This window comes from Nuphar pumila, unplaced genomic scaffold (assembly GCF_984573655.1).
Source record: "Nuphar pumila unplaced genomic scaffold, dmNupPumi1.hap1.1 HAP1_SCAFFOLD_2623, whole genome shotgun sequence".
NCBI lineage: Eukaryota > Viridiplantae > Streptophyta > Magnoliopsida > Nymphaeales > Nymphaeaceae > Nuphar > Nuphar pumila.
The window spans coordinates 7,879-14,003 of record NW_028323974.1 but is presented as its reverse complement, the minus strand read 5'-3'; the positions used below and the strand labels follow the sequence as shown (position 1 = coordinate 14,003).

Here is a 6,125-nt window from a genome sequence, read left to right as displayed (position 1 = left end):
GCACGGCCGTTTGGTGCTAGTGGCCCCACCAGTGCATCTTCGGGAATGAAGGATGGGGCGTTTACGAGGACGACTGCGGTCGAGCGTGACGTGATGAGTAGCGACCAGATGTTGATGAGGGCAAAGTAATCTCCCAGGACTGAGGTGGAGTTCGCTTCATTGCAGAACTGGCGCAGCACGGGCTCGAGGATGATGTTCATGTCATCCTCGTTTGTTCGAGAGAGGATTTCGAGCAGATCGTGTGGCAGCGGGACACTGCTCACGGCTGCGCCTGGCCATGCAGGAGTTGGGTGCTGTGTGGCCCAGAGTGCGTCAAACATCTGCAGGACTCCACGTTTTTCGCTTTCGGCAGGCTGCCATATGACTCCCTCCACTGCTATGCACAGCCAGGTGAAGTTTGCTAGCTGTTCCAGGGCGTCAGTCAGAAGCTTCCGGATGTGGTCAGCGTCACTAGCAGTGGGAGCTCCACAGTGCGTGGAACGTAACTTATCGCTTGCCCGCGCGAAACAACCCAGGAGATAGTGAAAGGGCGGAAGTGGATAGTTTTCGACTGGAGCATCAGTGAGCCTTGCCATGAGAGCTCGGTCCATGATGTTTTGGCGCAGACATAAGCGACCTTGTGCGCCCTCAGCATTCAGTTCCTGCAGGAACAATATCGTATCACCCATCCGCGCGTGTAGGCATGTTAACATGAGGAAAGCACTGAGCAGCGTTGGTACCTTGCAAGGAGTCACGGCATACCCTGGCGACACTCGTTATCGCGAACGCTTCTGGCATGCGATGCGCGTATACTATCATTTCACATGCCACAGAGTCACAACATGTGCTCAATGGAGACATATGCATGTGCGCGAAGCATACCGTAGCCAAGCTCTCGAGGAAAACTATCGGAGGGTCTGCTTCCACGCACTCGTCAGCATTGAGTGACATGCGAAGCACATCTATCAATATTTTGTTCTCAATTGCCTCCGTCATGCTGCCCGATAAGAGAACCTTCACGTTGAATGCATCGAATGCTGCTCCCAGAGTCAAATTGAAACTCTCCGCGCGCTACTTGCGTTGATGCCAGTCACAACACACGCTGATCTACGGCTGATCATCGGGACGTTTATACGTTACCGGAGCTGCTTTCCATGTATGGAATGCAACGCGAGCTGTCAACGCTCCCCAGATAGCTGGAAATAGCATGCCTAGAAAGCTATCACGCAGCAGTAGGACGGACAGTAGCACAAACTGACACAGTGGCAGCGTATCACACAGCTGACGTGCCACTATATTCATGTAACGATTGTCCCCGACGGTAGGTCAGGCGCTTTGGCGTGATCTGGGTACAATGCGCGCCCTTCAGACTTTGCTCCAGGCAGCAAGGCATCATGCCTTGAATCAATCGAGTTGCGCTGGATCTGAAGTTGCCAGTACTTCACTGCGTTGTTTTTCTCAGGTGGCCGTCGCTAGGTCTTCCTCTCTAGCCGACTCAGCCCGGTCATTATTGAGAGACTACAACAAACTTTCAAAAGGCAAGCTTAGCCTGCTAGTTGTTTCCACAGCTGCAGCTGGGTTCGTTGCAGGTAGCGACAAGGATGTTGATTACCGCAAGCTGAGTTGGACGTGTCTGGGAACGTTTGCCTGTTCTGCTGCTGCAAACACCCTAAATCAGGTTTATGAAGCTCGAAACGATGGGCTCATGAGAAGGACAATGTTGAGACCGTTGCCAGCTGGCAGGTTGTCCAGGATGCATGCACTTGCCTTCGCTGGCGTTATGGGTATTTTCGGAACTACTGTGTTAGCTACACAGGTGTGTTCTGCAGCCCCATTTACGAGACTATGTCGCTGCTGCCTGCTCCATCCGAGGTTCTGCGCGTCATAAAAGAGCAGCGTGAATGCGTAAGCCTGGGGTTTTTTGGAATTGGAATACGTGGCGTTTGTTTACTGTCTCGTCCCCTTAGCGTGATTTCCCAGGCGCTCTTGCATTCCTATGCCAGAAGTACAAATGCTATTCTTATCATGGAGAAGAACCGAGCAGTAATGACAGTGGCGTGCTCTTGAGTACACTTAATTGCTTCAATATAGAGGCCTCATCCTGTGAGTGTTATCTCGAGATACAGATACCTTCGTCACTTGAATTACCTGCAAACCTGTAATGCCGTTACACGCTGTTATCACTGTCCCGTTGCATAGACGACTGATTACAAGAGTGGAGCAATGTGCAGACAAACGACCTCACGACGTCATTGGGTGCGGGAAACATTGCGCTGTACGCAGCTGTGTACACGCCACTGAAGCAGCTTCATCCCATCAACACGTGGGTGGGTGCTGTCGTTGGTGCCATCCCGCCCCTCATGGGTTGGGCGGCCGCAACTGGGGACCTGCAGCCTGGGGCGTTAGCCCTGTCCTTGACCCTCTACTTCTGGCAGTTGCCCCACTTCATGGCGCTCGCCTGGATGGGAAAAGAAGACTATGCACGCGGCGGGTATCGCATGCTCTCACTTATGGACGTGACGGGCCGCCGTACAGCTGCATGCGCGCTTCGCAATTCGCTGTATCTCGTTCCGCTGGGCTTGGCTGCTGTGTACTTTGACCTATGCGGCGCCCCCTTTGCGTACGAGAGCCTTGTCGTTTCAGGCGTGATGGCGCTCACTGCATCAACGTTCTACACACACCCTAGTCAGCAGACAGCGCGTTTGCTGTTCCGAGCCAGTCTGCTTCATCTTCCGGTGCTGCTTGCGCTGTACCTCTTTCACCGAGTACCGAACGATGGCTCCTTGAACTGGGAGGCGGCCCTGGCTAGGCTTCGAGGGGATACAAGAGCACTGGAGGCAAATGTTTGCCTTCATGGCCTGCCAGAATTTGGTCTCGTCCTTTTCCCTTTCACGCCGCCCACCATCATTGGCCCTTGCCCGCACAAAGCAGTGTGTGAGAGCGATGAATGCCAGGTTTCTCCAACCAAGCCTGGTGCTGTCATTGTTGCCCCAGTAGTCGAGCCAAAGGGCAGCTGACTGCAGGGAAAGATTGTATCTTCTCGCCATTTGTCATTTGGTTCATGCATTTTTGAACACATTGAGTTTTGACCCTGTATGTAAAACGGCAGGGAGACGCTCGTGGTTGCTCTGTACGTTCTTGTTTTTGAGATTCTAACAGCATCGTAGGCTGCACTTGGAGTTCGTAACTGAAGCTGCCAAATACGCACAAGACCGTGCTGGCCCCGCAAGCCCGCTTGGAGGGAAGCTGGTCTGTTTCTGAAAACAATACATACGCGATGTTATTGAATTGAGGCTGACTGGCACCACGATGCTGATAGCGCAGGCGCGTTTCAAGGGCGGCGCAAGACATGAGGTCGCATAGTTCGCCATTTGTTAGCGAATGTGATTCGTTGCAGAGCACAAAGTGCCATGCGTGGAAACTCCTGATGTCGTTCTTGTGCGCTGACTGGATGACCGGCCAGATTGCCTCCTCATGGCATTACATTTTCAAGTGCCTTTGTCAGGTGCCATGATACTCCTTGCATGGCGGGAGTTCGGTGAAGTCATGAACACATCAAATGCCGGTCGCCTGAGTATTCTATGCAGCAAGGGACTCGTGCAAGGTCAACAAAAGCGCCGCCAAGAAACGAGTCTGTACGTCCTTGGAAATAGCATGGAATGGTGGCACGTGGACAAAGACACTATGCCTCGCAGCATTTGAAATCTCCGAAATCTCCCTACTCGTAATGATGCCTGGTGCATCTTTGGCTGCGTCACCGTCAACTCTTGGATGCATCGCCGCATGTGATGCAACGTCAACAGTTGCATGGTGTGAAAGCTCAGGAGTATGCGTTGAAATTGCCTGCAGAACCTGACTGTCGATGACGCTATTCAAGACTGCACCACTCGTAACATTCTCTCCAGCATGCGATGTCTCATCCAAGGCAGAGGGCTCTGTCTCACCGCTGCAGCAGCACAGGGAGTAGTAATAGATGTAGTTGCAGACATAGCGGCCAGGGTCTGACGATAGCTGGACGTCAAATCCACCAGGGCCTTTTCGCAGCAATGCGGCAACATGCTCAAGGTTGAGGTCAGTGTGTCGAGGATGATTCAGATCTGTGCAGGCATCGATCCGAGCGTTGGTTGGCTGCCATCCAGCTTCGTCAGGGCATCGGAAATCTGCGTTATTGTATGAGGTACTTTCAAGATAGAAGCACTTCGCAGAGGTCGCCACGCCGAGATGAACGAAAACTACATGCTTGCATGCCTGCGGAAGCGTGGGCTGTGAAGTGTCCTCAACCACTGGAGGAGCGTCCGAGGGGAGTGGTGGCCCCATAAGCGCATCGGGAGTGAACCAACGGCGCATCCACTCGCGGACATCCTTTGCTGCCACGGGTAGCACCGCGCGATCGTGCAGATATATGCCTTTTGCCGCGAGCCTGTCCACCTTGAGATCTTGGACCAGCACCTGCAGCAAAGAACCCAACCTATGACATGTGTACATACATGCTTATACATAAGCAATGCATGAGCGACCTTTCTTGTCTTCGAGACGACCATATCCATGGCAGTGTTGGGAATCTCTCGAAGAAATCGATGACCACTTACCAACCACGTTCGCATGCATGCCACAAGGACGGACAGGCTGGATCTGTGAGCGAACGCCAATGGAAAGCTAACATCCCAGGCGCAGGAAACGGACGGTCAGTTTTTGTGCATTCATTTCTCGGCGAGGTGAGATTTGCGAGCGCCAGTACATGCCAGCCTGAACGTGAGCTAGAGGAACCAGCGGGCTTGTTCAGTACTTGGTCTGACGCAACCCACATTCAACGGAAGGACGCAACTCAACTCGTGACGGACCCATTATATGTTTTGTACTCCTCATTCTATCGAATACATGAAACCCATGTAAACCCTACACCCCACGTGCATTGGAAAGTAACGTGCTGTGCGAAATGTCTACTTTTTATGCGGGAACTACTTGGACGGATGAAGAGTTGGTTGTGAGAATAACCGACTGAACGTCCAGTTTGGCATCCATGCACTGCACAAAACCTTCGTCAAAGTGCAGGCCACTGCCTGCGATGCACGGCTAAGGCAAGCACCCAGCACAAGAATAAAAATTATTTCATACCTCGGTAGGATTGTTTTCCGTGCCCTGAAATTGAGAGAAACCCGTGACAACAAACGACACGGTACCTTTCTCTGCATGAGTGTCTACAGGGGCATCCATCGTGAGCTTACTATGATGGATACTGCGAACAGAGGTGAATTGTCGTATACGTATTCAATGAACAGTGTATCAGCACGTTCACACCAATGCTTTCGAAATCAATTCCGAGACTGCGGTCTGGAGCCTTTATATGGGGTAACTCTTGACATGTATGCGTTCAAGCGTTGAGAGACAGCATGTGTGACACATACGTTTTCAAGCATTTGTTGTCTACGTACAGGCGTTCGTACAACATGAACGCCTGTACGTAGACAACGGCTTGCGTTTGCTAGGCCTTAGGGTCCAGTTGCGATCCGATAGCCACAAGCGCGATAGCCCACGAGCCCGACAAAGCTTGACAAGACTCGTGTTGTAAGAAGTTAGTCGTTGTTCAACTCCAGATAAAAAACGATAGATGCTGCGTTTTCCTCTACATTTTGCAAACTTACGTTGTCAGATGCGATGCCTAAACGTTCTTGAAATGTAGGGATTGTTTCGCTTTCGTGGCAGAGGCGACATGCCACTAGATGGATTATCAATTAACAATTATGCCTTGCGACCTAAATTTGTGAACGCGTTTGCCGAAAAAGGGATTTCACAGTTGTATCCATGGCAAAAATGTGCCCTCGAAGAGTGCGGCGCAGGGCAGAATTTTGTGTACACGGCTCCCACCAGCGGCGGGAAAAGCCTGGTTGCGGATATCCTCATGCTCAAGCAGCTACAGAACAGTATCACGGACTGGAGAAAGCCACGTGGACAAGCGCTGGTTCTCGTACCGTTTCTGTCTATCGGTATGACCAGCCCCTTAATATCCTCAATTATGGTATCTTGCTTTTCCTCTGCAAAAGGGGTTGCATACCCTTCGAATTTAGCATGTGGTAAAGGAACGTGGCTTAGGTGCGTACGGTGGCGTGGGTGCGCACCGACCGGCAAGGTTGCTCCTCCAGAAATCT

At 51.9% G+C, this 6,125-nt stretch overlaps 1 pseudogene; it reads left to right on the top strand.

Moving 5' to 3' along the window:
- Positions 1–690: 690 nt before the first annotated feature.
- On the top strand, positions 691–2,996 carry LOC149808616 (protoheme IX farnesyltransferase, mitochondrial pseudogene; annotated as a pseudogene).
- Positions 2,997–6,125: the final 3,129 nt, after the last annotated feature.